Source organism: Haliotis rufescens, unplaced genomic scaffold (genome assembly GCF_023055435.1).
Source record: "Haliotis rufescens isolate VD_foot unplaced genomic scaffold, xgHalRufe1.0.p SCAF_58, whole genome shotgun sequence".
NCBI lineage: Eukaryota > Metazoa > Mollusca > Gastropoda > Lepetellida > Haliotidae > Haliotis > Haliotis rufescens.
Window position 1 is genome coordinate 231,077 of NW_025964312.1, and position 23,643 is coordinate 254,719.

Genomic DNA, 23,643 nt, shown 5'->3' on the forward strand with positions numbered 1-23,643 from the left:
TCACAACTGGAGCTGAAACAAAAGAGACCAACTCATTATATGAAGTGGCGCGTCACAACTGGAGCTGAAACATTAGAGAACCACTCATTATATGAAGTTGCGCGTCATAAGTGCAGCTGAAAGAAAAAAAACACAACTCATTATATGACGTGGTGCATTATTGACCAGCTAATAAATATGACGTGGTGCATCGCAACTGCAGCTGAAACATTAGAGACGAACTAATTATATGAAGTGGTGCATTGCAACCGGAGCTGAAACATAAGACACCAACTCATTATACCAGGAAGTGGCGTGTCACAGTTGGAGCTACACCGCTAGAGACAGACTTATCATATAAAGTGACACGTCACAACTGGAGCTGAAACATGAAATACCAACTCATATGTAGTGGCGCATCAAAACCAGAGCTGAAACATGAGAGACCAAGTCATTATATGAAGTGGCGCATCACAACCGGTGCTAAGACATGAAAGACCAACTCATCATATGAAGCGGCGCATCACAACCGGCGCTGAAACATAAGAGGCCAACTCACTGTATTAAGAGGTGCATCACAACTGGAGCTACAAGACTAGAGACCAGCTCATAATACAAGAAAGTGGCGCTTCTCAAATGGTTCTGAAACATTAAAAGACCAAATCATTGAAAAAGGATTGTGCACGTCTGAACTGGATCTAAATCATTAAAAGACTAAATCATTGTTACTGGAGATGGTACATTTCAATATAGACTATAGTCTTGATTTTGTTTTCGAAATGATCCTTTGGGAGTGATACGCAAATCGTTATAAAACTCTACAAAAGTTACTTGCCGGAACGGGTATGCACAACAGAGGTCCATAATCTTTGCATTGACTATTGTGCTAAATAATGGCCAATCGAAGTCAATGCAGCTGTTCATTTGAACCCAAAGCTGAGAGCTTTTTAATATCTATAAGTATATGTACTCTAGAGATCAGACTTCCAAACGACCTCAGCTGACACTACAACTGCCTTTCTACGGTAACTGGGGTATCATTGGGTGTGGACAGCACCCGCAACTCATTCTTACACTTCACCATGAATGCGGAAGGTTATACTTTCCCTACTACTCGGAACATTTGGACCAGCAAAATACACCCCTATATCTACTGACCACATTCTTCACAGGGAAAGTCCAGCATAACATGGCTTTCTCAGAATGGAGCCCACGTGACCACGGACAGTTGCAATGTGTAACCCATGTCCAGGCACCTTGGTCGTCTAGGTATAACGTACGATTGTAGAAGGACATGTTCACATTCAGTCAAAGTCACTGTGACTATAGAAACTAGTTGGAGTTAAAGTAGCCCCGAGTTTACACCATTATACCGAAAAAAATGATTGTCTTGGAAAAACGTGATGCGTCTCAGATGGACATAAATCATTAAAAAAAATCCAGCTCATACTAGTAGGAAGTGGCGCGTCACAACTGGTTCTGAAACATATGCGAACAACTCATTACATAAAGGGGCGCGTCACAACTTGAGCCGAAAGGTGAGAGACCAACTAATTATATAAAGTGTTGCGTCTCAACTGCAACTGAAACATTAGAGATCAACTTATCATATGAATGGCACATCACAACTGGAGCTAAAACATTAGAGATCAACTCATTATATGAAGTGGCGTGTCAAAACTGGAGCTGAAACATTAGAGATCACCTCATTATATGAAGTGGCGCGTCACAACTGGAGCTGAAACATTAGAGATCACCTCATTATATGAAGTGGCGTGTCAAAACTGGAGCTGAAACATTAGAGATCACCTCATTATATGAAGTGGCGCGTCACAACTGGAGCTGAAACATTAGAGACCAACCCATTATATGACGTTGTGCATTGCAGCTGGAGCTGAAACATTAGAGACGTACTAATTATATGAAGTGGTGCATTGCAACCGGAGCTGAAACATAAGACACCCCCTAATTATACCAGGAAGTGGCGCGTCACAGTTGGAGCTACACCACTAGAGACAGACTCATCATATGAAGTGGCGCGTTACAACTGGAGCTGAAACGTGAAAGACCAACTCATTATATGAAGTGGTGCATCGTAGCTGGAGCTGAAACATGAAAGACCAACTCATTATATGAAGTGGTGCATCGCAGCTGGAGCTGAAACATGAAAGACCAACTCATTATATGAAGGGGCGCATCACAACTTGAGCTGAAACATGAAAGACCAACTCATTATATGAAGGGGCGCATCACAACTTGAGCTGAAACATGAAAGACCAACTCATTATATGAAGGGGCGCATCACAACTTGAGCTGAAACATGGGAGACCAACTCATTATATGAAGTGGTGCATCGCAGCTGGAGCTGATACATAAGAGACCAACTCATTATATGAAGTGGCAAGTTACAACTGGAGCTGAAACAAACAAAAAAATCATTATATGAAGTGGCGCGTTTCAACTGGAGCTGTAACATGAAAGACCAACTCATTATATGAAGTGGCGCATCACAACCGGAGCTGAAACATAAGACACCAACTCATTATTCCAGGAAGTGGCGCATCACAGTTGGGGCTACACCACTAGAGCCAGACTCATCATATGAAGTGGCGCATCAAAACCAGAGCTGAAACATGGAAACCAGCTCATAATACCAGGAAGTGGCGCTTCTCAAATGGTTCTGAAACATTGAAAGACTAAATCATTAAAATAGCAGTGTGCACGTCTGAACTTGATCTAAATCGTTAAAAGACTAAATCATTGTTACTAGAGATGGTACATTTCAATATAGACTATAGTCTTGATTTTGTTTTCGAAATGATCCTTTGGGAGTGATACGCAAATCGTTATAAAACTCTACAAAAGTTACTTGCCGGAACGGGTATGCACAGCAGAGGTCCATAATCTTTGCATTGACTAGTGTGCTAAATAATGGCCAATCGGAGTCAATGTAGCTGTTCATTTGAACCCAAAGCTGAGAGCTTTTTAATATCTATCAGTATATGTGCTCTAGAGATCAGACTTCCAGACGACCTCAGCTGACACTACAACTGCCTTTCTACGGTAACTGGGGTATCATTGGATGTGGACAGCACCCGCAACTCATTCTTACACTTCACCATGAATGCGGAAGGTTATACTTTCCCTACTACTCGGAACATTTGGACCAGCAAAATACACCCCTATATCTACTGACCACGTTCTTCACAGAGAAAGTCCAGCATAACATGGCTTTCTCAGAATGGAGCCCACGTGACCACGGACAGTTGCAATGTGTAACCCATGTCCAGGCACCTTGGTCGTCTAGGTATAACGTACGATTGTAGGACATGTTTACATTCAGTCAAAGTCACTGTGACTATAGAAACTAGTTGGATTTAAACACCATTATACTGAAAAAATGATTGTCTTGGAAAAACGTGATGCGTCTCAGATGGACATAAATCATAAAAACCAGCTCATACAAGTAGGAAGTGGCGCACCACAACTGGTTCTGAAACATAATGCGAACAAATCATTATATAAAGTGGCGCGTCACAACTTGAGCCGAAAGGTGAGAGACCAACTAATTATATAAAGTGTTGCTTCTCAACTGCAATGGAATCATTAGAGACCAACTTATCCCATGAATGGCACAGCACAATTGGAGCTGAAACATTAGAGATCACCTCATTATATGAAGTGGCACGTCACAACTGGAGCTGAAACATTAGAGATCACCTCATTATATGAAGTGGCGCGTCACAACTGGAGCTGAAACATTAGAGATCACCTCATTATATGAAGTGGCGCGTCACAACTGGAGCTGAAACATTAGAGATCACCTCATATGAAGTGACGCCTCACAACTGGAGCTGAAACATTAGAGATCAACTTATCATATGAATGGCGCATCACAACTAGAGCTGAAACATTAGAGATCAACTTATCATATGAATGGCACATCACAACTGGAGCTGAAACATTAGAGGCCAACTAATAAATATGACGTGGTGCATCACAACTGCAGCTGAAACATTAGAGACGAACTTATTATATGAAGTGGTGCATTGCAACCGGAGCTGAAACATAAGACACCAACTCATTATACCAGGAAGTGGCGCGTCACAGTTGGAGCTACACCACTAGAGACAGACTCATTATATGAAGTGGCACGTTACAACTGGAGCTGAAACGTGAAAGACGAACTCATTATATAAAGTGGTGCATCGCAGCTGGAGGTGAAACATGAAATACCAACTCATTATATGAAGTGGTGCATCGCAGCTGGAGCTGAAACATGAAATACCAACTCATTATATGAAGTGGTGCATCACAGCTGGAGCTGAAACATGAAATACCAACTCATTATATGAAGTGGTGGATCGCAGCTGGAGCTGAAACATGAAATACCAACTCATTATATGAAGTGGTGCATCGCAGCTGGAGCTGAAACATGAAATACCAACTCATTATATGAAGTGGTGCATCGCAGCTGGAGCTGAAACATGAAATACCAACTCATTATATGAAGTGGTGCATCGCAGCTGGAGCTGAAACATGAAATACCAACTCATTATATGAAGTGGCGCGTTACAACTGGAGCTGAAACAAGAAATACCAACTCATTATGAAGTGGCGTGTTACAACTGGCGCTGAAACAAGAAATACCAACTCATTATGAAGTGGCGTGTTACAACTGGCGCTGAAACATGAAATACCAACTCATTATGAAGTGGCGTGTTACAACTGGCGCTGAAACATGAAATACCAACTCATTATATGAAGTGGTGCATCGCAGCTGGAGCAGAAACATGAAATACCAACTCATTATATGAAGTGATGGATCGCAGCTGGAGCTGAAACATGAAATACCAACTCATTATATGAAGTGGTGGATCGCAGCTGGAGCTGAAACATGAAATACCAACTCATTATATGAAGTGGTGCATCGCAGCTGGAGCTGAAACATGAAATACCAACTCATTATATGAAGTGATGGATCGCAGCTGGAGCTGTAACATGAAATACCAACTCATTATATGAAGTGGTGCATCGCAGCTGGAGCTGAAACATGAAATACCAACTCATTATATGAAGTGGTGGATCGCAGCTGGAGCTGAAACATGAAATACCAACTCATTATATGAAGTGGTGCATCGTAGCTGGAGCTGAAACATGAAATACCAACTCATTATATGAAGTGGTGCATTTCAGCTGGAGCTGAAACATGAAATACAAACTCATTATATGAAGTGGTGGATCGCAGCTGGAGCTGAAACATGAAATACCAACTCATTATATGAAGTGGTGCATCGCAGCTGGAGCTGAAACATGAAATACCAACTCATTATATGAAGTGGTGGATCGCAGCTGGAGCTGAAACATGAAATACCAACTCATTATATGAAGTGGTGCATCGTAGCTGGAGCTGAAACATGAAATACCAACTCATTATATGTCGTGGTGCATTGCAGCTGGAGCTGAAACATAAGAGACCGACTCGTCATATGAAGAGGCGCGTTACAACTGGAGCTGAAACATGAAATACCAACTCATTATATGAAGTGGTGAAGTTGGTCTTTCCTGTTTCAGCTGCAGTTGTAACGTGCCACTTCATATAATGAGTCGGTATTTCATGTTTCAGCGCCAGTTGTAACACGCCACTTCATATAATGAGTCGGTATTTCATGTTTCAGCGCCAGTTGTAACACGCCACTTCATATAATGAGTTGGTATTTCATGTTTCAGCTCCAGTTGTAACGCGCCACTTCACGGCGCTGAAACATTAGAGATCACCTCATTATATGAAGTGGCGCGTCACAACTGGAGCTGAAACATTAGAGATCACCTCATTATATTAGTAAAGTACAGATTCTAGTATTTTTGGGAGTTGAGTCCCGGTGGCTGATTGGGTTGGATCGCTGACTTTGTGTGCTGGCGATTAGGTGCCTCACCCTGGCAGGTGTGGGTTCGAATCCCGGACGGGCGGGACTCAACCCCAAAAAGTACTAGAATCTGTACTTTACTAAGAAAGTGTTATCCCAAAGATAACATTTGTTACATCTGACCACTTTCTAAATGGCATTGTGTATTCATAAATTTTTAGTTGATGTCAGATGTTTTGAGGCAAGAGCAAATTCATTTGTTGAAAAGGTTTCATTTATTGGGGTGGTTGAGTTAGCTAAAAAGGCAAGAAGGATTAGGTTTTTTTAGTACTTTGAGGGGGAGTTTCTTGAGCACATGATTGTTTGGTGTTTTGTTGAATGTCTGGTGGGGAGATGTGTGATCTTTTGTTGTTTCAGTTGGTGGGGGGGGGGGGGGGGATGTAGGAGGTTTACTGATGGTTTGGGAACACCATAAATCACCTTGCTGAAATACAAATTTAGAAAGGACGCGTGGGCTGTGTCACGTGAGTATTTCATGCGGAATTGTAAATCAAACAACACGATGATGCATTTTCAGTTCTGTCATTGCTTTCTGTCTGTCTGTCTGTCACTTCTTCCCCAAAATACAATTCTTAAACCTATTTGGGTACACTTCCATTAAAACCGGACACCAATTCGCCATGTTTGTTTGATGCTACTTATAAAGTAGATCGAATTTGGGGAATATTGTTTTTTGTCAGTCTGCAGACGACAAATTGATAATAGCATTTCTTATTCATTTTGATGGAAAACAAATTGAGTGAGCTACCCGAGATACTACAACAATGCAAAGTACAGCAGTGCGCGTTATCACGTGGCACGTGCTGTTAAGACGATGGCGATAACTGGTACAGTAAGTCGACGGGAAATTACTATTTCCAATGTTTTGATTCCCTATCTTAGCGTTTTAACAGAAATCAACTGAATCTTATTCCACGTACAAAAATGAGCGCATTTGCTCAGAGTTTCACAAAAATTGATTGTACAGTCAACTTTGTACACGGAATATGTCAGAAATAACATGAAAAGAAATAACTGGTCGGTGACCAGTAAACATTAACCACGGAAAATTCTCAATGAATGTATACTGTGACATAAATGTCATTTGCCTATCACCGTCAGGATATTTACTTTCCAATGATATGAAGTACTGGACAATGCGATTTCCAACACGAGCGCTTACTTTACTTGCCACATTTAGGTGCTTCCATATTACGATTAATGTAGAAAAGTAGGAACCTTATAATACGGGCACTTTTACCGATACCTAGGCAGTGCAAAAAGCCAGTAGAAATATTCAAACACCTAGACATTTTTTATAACAGACAAATTTTATGTTAAAATGAATCATATACATATTCTGTCACACAATCTGCCACAATCTCTGGCAAATATATTTTTAACCATTTTATTTATCGGGACAAATATGGTAGAAAAGGGGAAAATAGGGGCTTAATAGAACTTTTGGATGGGTTGACTTTAGATACTGTTGGAAATCATCTCGGGTTGCACGTTAAACAATTTGGTTACACTGTGTGAAATAATAAGAACCTTGTAGCACTTTTCGGGTTGATACACTCTATATATACACGTGTGTGTTTGAAACCGCGACGTCATCACAGTGCGGCACTGAGCGGTGTACAAAGCCAGCTGACGGCCAAGCACCATGAGACTCTACAGCGTTGTGAGACGGTGCGGATCGCGCGGTAGCTGCGCCAAAATTGCATTATGTGCTGCATGCAGTGGGCTATTGAGCAGAAGTGGAGTGGGTAAATTGGTTGGGTGGTTTGTTGTTTAACGCCGCACTCAGCAGTATTCCAGCTATAAGACGACGGTCTGTAAATAATCGAGTCTGGACCAGATAATCCAGTGATTAATATCACGTGCATCGATTGGGATCGATGACATGCATCAACCAAATCAGCGAGCCTGACCACCCGATCCCGTTAGTCGCCCCTTACGACAAGCACAGTCGCCTTCTAAGGAAATTTGGCGTTAATTGCTGCCCGAATGCGAGACGCGACCTGTGATAAAACAGCTAACGCGCCTGTACCTCATTATTTGAAGAAGGGTGGGTACCGTTTGATTGAACCGGTGGTAAGCTTGATACAAGTAAGTCTGGATTAATATTTACTGTTGCATCTACAACATACCCGTACTGACTTACTCCGAGTTGTTACTTGTTGAAGAGACTGCTGCATTTCCCCCCCGCTGTCGTTTTCGCTGCCGCAGTCACAGTGACTATATCGAAACTATATGGAGTTAAAGTAGCGCCGAGATCAACTATAATATTGAAACATTCGAAACTAACTAACGAAGTGGCGCATTACAATCGGAGCTGAACCATTAGAGACCAAGTAATTATATGAAGCGGCGTGTCACAACAGGACCAACAACACTATGGAGATCAACTCATATTGAAGAAAATAATCTGCTTCGCTTTTGTGGATATGACAGGATATGAATCATAAAAAAACAGCTCTTAATAGCTGGAGGTGGCACGTCTTAACTGAAGCTCAAACGGATTAAACGACCAACACATATTAATAATAGGATTTGGCCCATCTCAACTGGATCTGATACATTAGAGGGCATAACATTATACAAGGAGGTGGCGCTTCTCAACTGGAGCTAAAACATTAGCGAACATCACATTATACAAGGAGGTGGCTCTTCTCAACTGGAGCTAAAACATTAGCGAACATCACATTATACAAGGAAGTGGCGCTTCTCAACTGGAGCTAGAGTATTAGAGACCAGCCCATTATATGAACTAGTGCCACACACCTGGAGCTCTAACGTATTAGAGACCAGCCCATTATATGAACTAGTGCCACACACCTGGAGCTAAAGTATTAGAGACCAGCCCATTATATGAACTAGTGTCACACACCTGGAGCTAAAGTATTAGAGACCAGTCCATTATATGAACTAGTGTCACACACCTGGCGCTAAAGTATTAGAGACCAGTCCATTATATGAACTAGTGCCACATACCTGGAGCTATAGTATTAGAGACCAGTCCATTATATGAACTTGTGCCACACACATGGAGCTAATTAAAGTATTAGAGACCAGTCCATTATATGAACTAGTGCCACACACCTGGAGCTAAAGTATTAGAGACCAGCCCATTATATGAACTAGTGCCACACACCTGGAGCTATAGTATTAGAGACCAGTCCATTATATGAACTAGTGCCACATACCTGGAGCTAGAGTATTAGAGACCAGCCCATTATATGAACTAGTGCCACACACCTGGAGCTATAGTATTAGAGACCAGCCCATTATATGAACTAGTGCCACACACCTGGAGCTAAAGTATTAGAGACCAGTCCATTATATGAACTAGTGCCACACACCTGGAGCTAAAGTATTAGAGACCAGTCCATTATATGAACTAGTGCCACATACCTGGAGCTATAGTATTAGAGACCAGTCCATTATATGAACTTGTGCCACACACATGGAGCTAAAGTATTAGAGACCAGTCCATTATATGAACTAGTGCCACACACCTGGAGCTAAAGTATTAGAGACCAGCCCATTATATGAACTAGTGCCACACACCTGGAGCTATAGTATTAGAGACCAGTCCATTATATGAACTAGTGCCACATACCTGGAGCTAGAGTATTAGAGACGGTATAAATGATACCATGACCACCCGAACACAAATAACATTCGTGTGCCATGCAAAGTGAGTGAGTGATTTTACGCCGCTTTTAGCAATAATCCAGCAATATCACGGCTGGGGACACCAGAAATGGGCTTCACACATTGTACCCATGTCGGGAATCGAACCCGGGTCTTCGGCGTGACTAGCGACCGCGGTGCTATATGCGAAGGCATTTTTCAAACTCAATAAATGTTTTAATCAATAAGTGAAGCGTTACCACACTATAGTTATTAGAATTGAAATAATGTGCAAAAACGATACTTCACTATTTTCCCCTTCTAATGATCATCTCGCGAGCGCGCTGAGCGTTTTGTAAACACATCGCGTACAAAGTCAAGGATGAAAGTAATTAAGGGACGTTATTCTAAATGACAGTGACGAGACCTATGATCGAACAGCAGGAGTTCAGCATTTAAAATGCGTGTTCAAGTCTGATGTTACGTGATGTATGCTGAGACAGTTTCACATTACTGCTTGTTTTTTGTGTGTTTATGTCAAAAGTCATGTTTATAGAGAAATCACTAACATCATACCTGGAAACACTCAAAACAAAAATTGTTGGGGAAGAAGCGCACCAACCAGCGAGTTATAATGACAATGTAAGTTTCTTTTGTTGTTTACATAGCCAATATATTTCACAAGCAAACAAAGGACTCAAATATAATATCAAGCTATTTGTATTTAGATGATGTATTTTTTTAACTTATCTAGAACCATAATTCTTATCAAAATTTAAAAGTGACAATTTCGTTCTCAAAGGGAGATAATTTAGGAAATGTCAAGTTATGTTGTCTCATTGAACATGCCAGAAGTTAAGGTGAACATACATATAATGTAGTCATTTTCAATCCTTTTAAATTAAGTAGAGCTAATAAACTGATTTGTCTGATTTGAGTTAAATCTGGCTGAGGAGCGAAATATCTACATTGTCTATATGTGCAATCTATTCCAGAACGTAGTTATTATTGTTTCAATGGTCCCAAGTATCTACATTTTGTTGATATAAAACGGGTAAATGTACACTTAAAATTTAAAAAATACCATCATCAATTAATATTTTAAAATCGGTCCATTGAAGCACAATACAAAGCTTATTGTGGTGAAAATGTCTATTTTATTTTGATCAGTAAATTTTATTCAATAAACATATATTGGAAAGTGAATTTTGTACAATGTTCAAAACATGTTACTTCTTTACGACATTTTAAACCCAAATGAGCATTGGAACCCATTTTTTTACTTTTCACATCGCCATTCTCGAAAATACGATACGAAAATATGTCCTTACCTTTTCTCTCAAAATATCAATAAATTGCTATATTTAATCGAATACAACTGTGTCATGAATCACCTGTTTTTTATACAATGCAGTTATTCAATAGACAATATTTAATCACTTGTCAATTATTTGTCTTTCAGTAATATAGATAACCTAGGTGTTGTTTTTGAAAACGAAAGCGAACACAATTACTTTTGCTAGATAAACATGATATGTACTCTTAATACAAATAAACTATACGCATATTTGATCACATGTATTTCCTTGTTAATTCAATGAGATTAGCTGTCCCATGAGTTATCAATAAGGTCACGGTCATTACTATAGAGCCATCACTTCTATAATAATGAGCTAGATGTTTTGCGAAACGATTGTAGCTCTAAAATTATCGAAAAGATATCGTAAGGAAATCGTAGCCTATTTACGAAACTATCGTAGCCCTAGGATATCGTAAGATTGTAATAAATCTAAGATAGCCCAATACCTGTTTATGTTATCTTCATCCAAGATGGCGGCATACTTTGCCATAGATATTTTCAAACAAATAATTTGCTTTGACATTTAAGTTTGTTAAACTGTGTAATTCAAATTGACACTTCGAAAAAACACGAAGAACGCATCGAAGATTTCACGTCAGAAATGTTCTAAATCGCGACAGCGATCCACATAACTATAGAGTCGATAGCTTACAATATATTTCTATCCGAGTCCATGCTGAAGAAGTGTGAAACAACATACCTTTTCGATAATTTGGGAAGGATTAAAACGGAAGGCGTCGGCAGGCTACAGTGTTCATAAAGCGCAGAGTTTCGCTGTTATATTTTCTGGCTCGCATTTGTGACAATGCTTTAGTCTTTATTTTCGTATTTTATAAAAAATTGTATCAATCTACATGTGTGACGAAGTGCAGAACCATAAGCGTTTCGCATCAGGTTTTACATCTAAAATGGTGTGGGACGAGCGGTTTTAACAATTGAATGTAACTATACAGTGTAATAATGTGTTGATTTAACAAGGAAATACATTTGATCAAATATGTGTATAGTATATTTGTATAAAGAGTTTATCTCATCATTTTCTAGCAAAAGTAATTGTATTTTACACGTAGGTTATCTATATTATTGAAAAACAAATATTTGATAAGAAGTGATCAAATATTGTCTGTTAAATAATTGCATTTTTTAAAAGCAGGTGAGTAACGGCATAGATGTATTCCATTAAATATAGCAATTTGTTAATATTTTGACAGCAAAGGTTAAGCACATATTTTTGCATCGTATTTTCGAGATTGGCGATTTGAATAATCAAGTAATAAATGGGTTCCCATGCTCGTTTGAGTTTAAAATGTCTTCTAAAAGTAACATAATTTGAACACTGTCCAAAATTCAGTTTCCAATATATTTTCGGAGAAAATGTTTATTGAATGAAAGTTACTGATAGACATTTTCACCACAATAATCTTTGAATTTTGCATTCAATGGACCGATTCTATGATAATAATTGAGGTTGGTCTTTTAAAACTTAAGTGTACATTTACCCGTTTTATATTAAAAAGATATAAATACTTGAAACCATTCAGACAATAAAATAAGTGTAAAGGATAGGGTCACAATTAAATGACCTAATACTATCAAATGAATACTATTACACAAATACTATTAAATAACCCTCAGCAATGCTGCCACACGTCATCGAACTACGTTCGGGAATAGATTTCACACATTTACAATGTAGACATTTCGCTCATCAACCAATTTGATTTAATTTGAAAAGATAGAAAAGGACTACATTATATGTATGGTCACGTTAACTTGTGGAGTTTTCCATTAGACAACATAACTTGACAATTCCTAAATTATCTCCCTTTGTGAACGGAAATTAGAGTAACTTTCAATTTTTGAAAAGAATTATGGATCTAGATCGATAGATAAAAAATAATAACATCATCTAAATACAAATAGCTTGATATTGTATTTGAGTCCTTTGTTTATTCGTGACATAAACGGAAAAACAAGCAGTATTGTGAAACTGACCCAGCACACGTCACGTAACATCAGACTTGAACACGCAACTTAAATGTTTAACGCCTGCTGTTCGACCAAAGGCCTCGCAATGTCATTAAGAATAACGTCCCTTACTTTCGTCCTTGTCTTTGTTCGCGATGTGTTATCATAAAGTTCTGCGCGCTCGCGGGGGGACCATTTGAAGTGAAAATAGAGAAGTATCTTTTTGCACAAATTTTCAATTCTAATAGCTATAATGTGGTAACACTACACTTATTGATTATAACACTTACTGGGTTTGCAAAATGCCTTTGCATGACACACGAATAATATTTGTGTTCGGGTAGTCATGGCATCTTTTATCATAAAAACAAAACGTCTACATGTAGGATTGTACAGAATTTCACTCAAATATGTGCATGTCAAACAATGTGACCTGACAATGTGATCATGTATTCCCTGTCACTTATATATGCTGTTGTTATTGTCAGCAGCTGGGAAATCCCCGTGACGTCATTGGGAAACACCCCGTTTTTCAATCTCTAACACAAATGAGTTCTCTGTCAGAGTTACGATAGGTATCGTAGCTCTGAACGATCTGCGACGGGTGTACGATAGTTTCGAAAATCTATCTTATCTTAACCTTAAGATATCTTATCTTTGAACGTAAGTTGTTAAGATTTATCTTAGCTACGATATTTCGAAAATCTAGGCCCAGAGCTGCAGTGAATAGTTAAAACGGTCATTAATGTTCTTACACCTGTTGTTGGCGTTTCAACTTCACCAATTATACAATTATAATTATATTTCAACCGCATTACGACCGAAAGACCAAGAATGTTTTTCACACGTTTCACCCAATTTTGGTACAGGACCCGGTATTCTCGTCACAGGAGCGAACGTTTTAACATGGTTTCTCCATACAACACCAGTGATGTAAACAAGAGAAAACAGTTATGCAGTGTTAATATACCATTTCTAAACTCAACGAACAAGTGGTATATCATTTATCAAGGTTTCTTTAGAAAATGAATGAATGAGTATGTTTTTTTACGCCGCGTTTGGCAATATTCCAGCAATATCACGGCGGGGGACACCAGAAATGGGCTTCACACATTGTACCCATATCGGGATTCGAACCTGCGCGTGCACACTATATCCACACCGAATTATTTTTTTCAATAAATTTTCACAAGGAGAATTGTGTCCAACGCCTCCACACATTGGCCAACAACACGTGGAGACACAGAGTATTTGCTTCGAAACAGAATTTAGAATCAATATGTTTTATGTACATGCTGTTTTCTTACATTAAGTAATATGCTTCATTCATTGACGACATGGGACAATCTCCTCCACACACACACACACACACACACACTCACGCACACACACACACACACTCACACACACACACACACTCACGCACGCACGCACGCACGCACGCACACACACACACGCCACAGCGATGATTCGTTTACATAATTATATGTTCACCAACAGATTGTTTAATTACATATTATGCACTTACCATGTCGTTTTGTTCAACGTCCTCTCGAGAGTGAAAACATACGCCAGAGCAGGAAATCACGCTGAAAAATGTTTCTTCGTGAAAAGTCTTCATAATGCACATGACATTCCAAAGTTTTAAACGCAGCGTTCAAAGTAGCGCGTGAATAATATAAACATGAGCAATATGGGTCTAAGCCCATTGTAAATTGATTTTAAATGAATTCTAAACGGCTTGTTGAAATTAATTTAACATGCACCGGTGCATTTGATAAAGTCAGCGTCGTCTGCTTCGATCCACAGAGTCTGGATTACGCGCAGGAAAAACTCGTGCAACGGAAGTGGTTCCCGATTGGCTAACCATGACATCACGTGACTATTCTGGTGAACACCTGCATGAAATATACAACACTTCTAACCTGATTTGACATTTGTTTATATATATAATCTTAACCGACAAAGCCATTGGCGGTGGGGTTTGTCCAGCGAGGTTAAAGCGTTGACTCGTCACACCAATTCACATGTAGAGCCGATTTTGACACCCCTCTCCATAATATGGCTTGGATTTTTTTCCCAAATTTCGCAAATGTTTTTATAATAGTAAATGGTAATTTTTAGCGGTATTCATCATAATAGAATAGAGATGTAAAACAGTGGATAGTCGACCATGAGTTGCCAAGCGCCCTAAAATTTTAAAGCATTTTAATCATAACGGTGATTATGAATAAAACATTATCAAAGCATTATGAATAATATGTATAAAGTACCACATGAGCAAACACGTATTAGTTGAGGGTCAAGAGTATACCGAGTTTTGTTTTTTTTATGTAATGGAAAATTATTGAAAGAACTGTTGTTAAATTTGATTATGTCTATTTAACCATCACTCATTCCTGAAACAGTTTGTAAAAAGTAATCTGTGGCTGAATAATTTTGTGTAAAAATATATTGGTTCGATGAAGACTAGGGTAGGAAATGAACTTGCAACCACATGACCCCCTAACATGTTTTAAATGTTATCAATTTATGCCGAAAAGAGCAAATTTATTGATTTTCAAGATAAGATATCAAAGATACCCATCAACGAAATACATATAGTCGGCCCCATAGAACGTATATATTGTCAGCCAATTTTAAAGAGACCATATTGCTGGGTTCATCACTAGATTCCAGTTAAGTTTCAAGTATCCAATGGTTCAGAGGATAAGGTGTGTGGGGGGGGGGGGGGGGGGGGGAGGGGGGGGCTCGGAGGCCTTGTGGTGGTTTGGCCTGGGTACAACCCCGTGAATTGCCGTAGAAGGCGACGATGCTTGTCGTATAAAGAGGCGACTAACGGGATCGGGTGGTCAGACTCGCTGACTTGGTTGATACATGTCATCGTATCCCAGTTGTGTGGATCGATGCTTATGATATCAATCCCTGGATTGTCTGGTCCAGACTCGATTATTTACAGACCGCCGTCATATAGCTGAGTGCGGCGTAAAACAACAAACAAACAAATAGTTTGGAAATAACTATTTTTCCATAAGAATTTAATCAATCGCCAGATTACCTTGCTCCTTTTAAATAAATTGGTCCATGGTTTGTCATTATGTATTAGGTTTTTTCTCCTTTGCCTAAACAAAACCTTGTAATTAAAGCTCTACAGATTTGAGCTGAATCCATAAATCCATGTAAATATCGATGGAACATTTGGTTGAAAAGAAATAATACATTTTGTGACAATTAATACGCATAATGTGTTTGTCAATCAATCAAGGGAAATGTTGACAATTTGTTTTTACCTCAATATCTGATTGTGTTTCTATCTACAGTAAACTACGATTATAACGAACTCAAAGGGACCACTAATTTTAGTTCGTAATAACCGTAGTTCGCTATAAGCATATATACAGCATATATACATCAAATGGCCGGGACTAAAAATAAGTTCGCTATATCCGTCAGTTCGTTACAAGCGTGTTCGTTATAAACGTAGTCTACTGTACTTGTTAATTACGCCATTGCTATTCAAATATTATAGTCTAAGAGTTGTGGTATAAGTGCAGTATATAAAACATCGATCAGCGCGCGCACACGCACGCACACACAAATGTGAGTAAACAATATACATGTCTCTCAAGCGTTCCTTATCGGCCGACCTGGTATGTACAAAGGAACAGAATAATAACAGAAGATAATGTTTAGATACAAAAAGGCAAGATGAGGAAGGCAGAGACGACCACTAGACCCAAACTCCTCACAGCGATATCTCATTCGCGGAGCTCTCTATACCGAGAGGGGGCACGGGTGGCCCAGTCGTCTAAGGCGCCGCGATTCGCTGTGCAGAGTTGCGTCCCTTGGGCACGCCAGAAACCTATGATTGTAGGTTCGAATTAAGTTTCGATTATGTTTCTAGGTTTGTCAGCACCATACCCGTGCTCGTGGGTTTCACCGAAGTGGTAAACGTCGGAGACCTGCATCACTTCCGACTTTCCTCCCACATTAAGCTGACACGCCGCGATATGACTGGAATACTGTTAAAAGCGGCGTTAAACCCAACTCACTCACTCACTCACTCTCTACCGAGAGTGTAACGAAGGTGTCACTCGCTGGGAAGGAGCTTACACGAGACCGAGCAAAGGGAGATAACTTCCAGCAGAAGTGAAAAACGATGTGCTCTAAATAGTGGGGCGGATTTTGACCAAATTTTGCACTTTGGGTTAAAAGCACCCAACTTGGCACACTTATACATTGAACCGCCGAGATGGATCCATGTCCAAAAATGTTGGGAATGGTTCAATGTATGTGCCAAGTTTGGTGTTTTTACCAAAAGTGCACAATGTAAGCCTTACAAAATCGCCCCACTAAAACTGAACAGCAGACGAGCTACATGCCTTTGTGTCCACCCGCGGAAGCATGGGGGCTGGAATGAGCTCCCACTGTACAAGCAGGCAACCGAGCGTAAGAGCGAAACCATATCGGTCCAGCGCCCGCCAAAACCTTGCCACACCTAACAGTATTTGTTGATATAAGACGCTAAACAGCGATAACAAAAACAACATTAATAATGTTTTACGTTTTAGCTAGAATGTACATGAAGGTGCGAAAAGAGGGGTCGGATTCGGCGGTTTGTTTACATTAAAGTAAATAAATGTCTTTGAAGTCGACTTCAAAATGCTAATATTTAAATATATAAGGTTTACGCATGTATTTTGCGCTGGGCAGGAACTTGAAATTAATCGTAACTAGATAAACAAGATTAGGTCTTTATAAACGTTTAATGTCACGCAACAAGTCGTGAGTCAGGATGTTATATGTTCGGCCCCGGCTGTCGTTATGTAAACCCGAACCGTACCGGGCGGTAATTGGAATAGCCCCTGGTGAATATGTTCCCGTATTTGCTCGTGCGCGGGGGACAGCTGAACACATACTGGGATTCAAGGCTGAAACTAGCGACTTCAGTATATAGCCCTGGCGGTCTCACCAGGATGATTACATAGCGTGAAGCGGACATAAAATATCACGATTCACACCTCCATCTTTGCCATGGACTGCGCTTCGCCCTGATGTCTAGTGTTGTAAATGTGAGCTGAATGTTTGAGAGACATTCATGGTTTATATTGGACCTCGGTCTTCTAGGAAATCCAACCAATCAACAACGACGCCAATGCATACACCAGAGTAAAACTAGATACTTTCCCCTATACACAGTGCATACCTAGATACTTTCCCCTGTACACCAGAACATACCTAGATGCTTTCCCCCATACACCAGAGCATACCTAGATACTTTCCCTATACACCAGAGTATACCTAGATACTTTCCCCTGTACACCAGAGCATACCTAGATACTTTCCTCTATACACCACAGCATACCTAGATACTTTCCCCTGTACACCAGAGTATACCTAGATACTTTACCCTGTACACCAGAGTATACCTAGATACTTTCCCTATACACCAGAGCATACCTAGATACTTTACCCTGTACACCAGAGTATACCTACATACTTTCCCTATACACCAGAGCATACCTAGATACTTTACCCTGTACACCAGAGTATACCTAGATACTTTCCCTATACACCAGAGCATACCTACATACTTTCCCTATACACCAGAACATACCTAGATACTTTCCCCTGTACACCAGAACATACCTAGATACTTTCCCCCATACACCAGAGCATACCTAGATACTTTCCCCGATACACCAGAGCATACCTAGATACTTTACCCTGTACACAAGAGCATACCTAGATACTTTCCCCCATACACCAGAACATACCTAGATACTTTCCCCATACACCAGAGCATACCTAGATACTTTCCCCCATACACCAGAGCATACCTAGATACTTTCCCCTGTACACCAGAGCATACCTAGATACTTTCCCCTGTACACCAGAGCATACCTAGATACTTTCCCCTGTACACCAGAGCATACCTAGATACTTTCCCCTGTACACCAGAGCATACCTAGATACTTCCCCCCATACACCAGAGCATACCTAGATACTTTCCCCTATACACCATAGTATACCTTGATACTTACCCCTATACACCAGATCATACCTAGATACTTTCCCCTATACACCAGAGCATACCTAGATACTTTCCCTATACACCAGAGCATACCTAGATACTTTCCCCTGTACACCAGAACATACCTAGATACTTTCCCCTGTACACCAGAGCATACCTAGATACTTTCCCCTGTACACCAGAACATACCTAGATAATTTCCCCCATACACCAGAACATACCTAGATACTTTCCCCTGTACACCAGAGCATACCTAGATACTTTCCCCTGTACACCAGAGTATACCAAGATACTTTCCCCTATACACCAGAGCATACCTAGATACTTTCCCCTGTACACCAGAGCATACCTAGATACTTTCCCCCATACACCAGAACATACCTAGATACTTTCCCCATACACCAGAGCATACCTAGATACTTTCCCCCATACACCAGAGCATACCTAGATACTTTCCCTATACACCAGAGCATACCTAGATACTTTCCCCTGTACACCAGAGCATACCTAGATACTTTCCCTATACACCAGAGCATACCTAGATGTTTTCCCCCATACACCAGAGCATACCTAGATACTTTCCCCTGTACACCAGAACATACCTAGATACTTTCCCCTGTACATCAGAGCATACCTAGATACTTTCCCCTATACACCAGAGTATACCTAGATACTTTCCCCTGTACACCAGAGTATACCTAGATACTTTCCCCTATACACCAGAGCATACCTAGATACTTTCCCTATACACCAGAGCATACCTAGATACTTTCTCCTGTACACCAGAACATACCTAGATGCTTTCCCCCATACACCAGAGCATACCTAGATACTTTCTTCTATACACCAGAGTATACCTAGATACTTTCCCCTGTACACCAGAACATACCTAGATACTTTCCCCTGTACACCAGAGCATACCTAGATACTTTCCCTATACACCAGAGCATACCTAGATACTTTCCCTATACACCAGAGCATACCTAGATACTTTCCCCATACACCAGAGCATACCTAGATACTTTCCCCTATACACCAGAGCATACCTAGATACTTTCCCTATACACCAGAGCATACCTAGACACTTTCCCCTATACACCAGAGCATACCTAGATACTTTCCCCTGTACACCAGAGTATACCTAGATACTCTCCCCCATACACCAGAGCATACCTAGATACTTTCCCCTATACACCAGAGCATACCTAGATACTTTCTTCTATACACCAGAGCATACCTAGATACTTTCCCCTATACACCAGAACATACCTAGATACTTTCCCTATACACCAGAGCATACCTAGATACTTTCCCTATACACCAGAGCATACCTAGATACTTTCCCCTATGCACCAGAGCATACCTAGATACTTTCCCCTATTCACCAGAACATACCTAGATAATTCCCATCAAGCAGAGCATACCTAGATACACCCTATAAACCACAGCATACTTAAATACACCCTATCCGGAAGACGTGTTATGAAAATAAAGGTTTATCTTCGTTTCTGACAAGGCCGCTGAATTAAAATGAAAACATGTAAACTAAATTTTCAAATAAAATGTTAAAAATATCTTTAAAGTATCGTCTGTTGTGGAATAGCCTACATGTTTCTCCAAAAGATTAACCTGTCCCAAAGGCAGGCTACAATTACTTATGTTAAAGAACCATAGCGAAAATCTAGAAGAAATTCAAGGCGGATTTGTGGAGATCAATGGTGGATTAGCCAGCCAGGTAGGTAGTGCGTTCACTCGAGGTCTGGGTTTATTTCCTCATATCGAAACGTTTTCCCGTGCGCGGCTGCATGGTCAGGTACATGGTGCTTCTATCCCGGGAGTGGCTGATCAAGAATAGATGCACGCCTTGACTGAACACTGGTTTTTATACAGTATTACTATACATAGCCCTTCTCATCATATGCTAAACATGTTACTTTATAATATACCGGTATACAATTATTCATTATTGCTTGATACACCAGACAACACTTCAGATGGAGACTCGTGAAGATACCAATGGCTGTCGTAAAAGGCGACTATGCTTGTCATAAGAGGCGACTGACGGGATCGGGTTGCCAGGCTCGCTGACTTTGTTAAATGAAGTCATAGTATCCCAATTGCGTTGATCGGTGATCATGATGTCAATCACTGGATTGTGTTGCCCAGACTGCATTATTTACAGACACACTGGGACCACAAACAAGTCCTGCAGTATGCAGACGGGAAGAAGTCACCACCAACTGGAAGTGCCGCAATCGAGAAGACTTCAGGCTTCGATTTTGAATCAACGAGAGAGAGAGAGAGAGAGAGAGAGAGAGAGAGAGAGACGTCACATTTCTTATCGATATCGTCTAAAAGTGTCTTCAGATTATATCAATATCAGGCGCCGTTGTCATTAACTATCATATTCACAAAAAAGTTGAAACATAATCTATTTCAATATTGACACAGATGCACTATTTTAATATCGACCAAGAGTCGTAAGATTCATAATCAATATCGACAGATGGTCGTTACATTTCAACACAATACTAAATTACAATGTCCACACAAACACATGCACGTGTACATAAAACTAAAGTTACGAACCTAAATTAGCTTCGCCACCATAGCTGAGATCATGAGTCCTTTTCCTAATACATGACTAATCACGAACTATTGACTCTAAAACTGTAAACTTTTAACGCTGTATGTCACCAGTCTGTCTACGTCGCCTTCAACCTTGTTCCCGGCGGAGCGGTCGTGTTACCAGGTCCCCGGTACCACAAGGCACCAAGCAGGAAGTGCGTACGTATAATATGCAGGCGCATACTGTCGACAATACGTTAGATGTATCGATTCTCGATTTGAGATGATATATTGGTGAGCTTGTCAATAATAAAATCATCGTGTATACTAATCACGCCGACGGCCTGAAGACTGAACCGGTGGGGATCTCGGTGCGGAATATAGGGACTTAACAAGAACCCAGGGAGCTGGTCCATATTGTTAAAACGGGGTGAAAATATTCGAAGAGAGCATACAAAACCACAACTGTCAATCGTCATATTGTTATTCAGGAAGTGAATGCACATAAAAACTTTGGTGTGTTGCTTTTTTATTCACAAATCGTGAATTTTGATATCGTTAAAAAGGAGGTAAAGCGTTCGCTTTGATTTTCATGCACAATGGGAGTTACCATGGTTACATGAACAGAAATGTCTTCTGTTTGGTACGCCAGGGGATAAGGAAAAGATGTCCATATTTCAAACCAGTAACAGGTCTTTAAAATTTCTGAATATGAACTGCGCCATGTCGTCTTTCAACACTTAGATCAGTTATTACCTATGACCTGACTCAAGTCTAGCTAGATGTTCATGCTATCGACCACCACTAGGTCTCTACCTATTATTTACAATGTGATGTGTACCACTGCTTATTATGGCTATTTTTTATTGAATGAATAACGTTCTACATGAACATACAAATCCATTTGATATTCATTTATGACGTCCAGATATCAGGAAGTATTTTGATCGCTTACAGTTTCTGTAAAGCTGCCAAATAAAAATAATCGTCGCACAGTACTTTTATCGGTGTACGATAAAAAGCGCAGATCAAATTCTCGGACAACACTTAGCAGTGTCTTTTTTTCAAACCGGTTAAATATTTGCAGTACAATTTAAACCATCAGATAGGAAATTTAATAGTCTACATCATTTTATAGGGGGGGGGGGGGGGGGGGGGGGGGGGGTACAGTGTCGCGCGAGCGCAATTCTCTTTTCAGATCTTATGAAAATGTGCTTCACAAAAATATCTCGGCATCCAGCGTCATCTCATTCTATCTCATTCTGTTAATTAATATTGTATATTGTAAAGCCGAGTTGGTTCATTGTTCGCTCGTTACGCTGAGGGTTCGATTCCCAATAAATCAATGAAATCTGCAATGCTGAATAAGATAATAGAGAAATATAGTGAAGCTATGGTTCTTCGTGACATCAAATGTTTCTTTTTTCAAACAAAACACTGTTTGAAATCTCTTCATGAAACTTTGAACTTACGTTGATGAGGCGCTTAATTTCTGCTCTTCGAAATGTATTGTTTATATTTCGAATTAAAGGCCATATATACAGAATAAAACAATGGGCTTAGTCTCCAGTGACAGATCAACCACTAACTGAGACTTTATCTTAGAAATGTACATTTCTTAAATAGCCATGTGTGTTTGTAAAGGAAAAGTTGATATCATATTATATTGTGACAATGCAAGGTTAGTTCCAAGGGCAGTATGACCCTTCGTATACATTCACATGTCGTAACCCCCATAATCCAGACTACCAATCAGCGACATCTAATCCAGCTGTTCTAAATTCACGTCCAGACTTACATTAGTCCATTGCTAATCACCAATCAGTGTTAATTAACTGTTGGTTTCACTTGTTAATGTTTCCACCTTTATTATCTTTTTACTTTCGTTGTTTTTACATGTATAAATATACATATATATGCTTTTTGCATCCTTGCTTTTATTTACCTGATGAAGGAGTAAGTATATTTTCCGAAACGATGTGTTCCTCATAATAAAAAAAACCCGTTTAAAACCATAAATTTTCTCTCTTATGTAAGCTAATTGCCAATGATTGTTTTTGCTGTTAACAAATACTTACTCCTTACTCAAAGTCGCGTGAAAAACATATTTCTGTAATTAAGCCAGTCAGACACGGGCTTTGTGCTTGCAAAACGTATTTATTGCGGCGTGTCTGGTAAATAGTGATTCG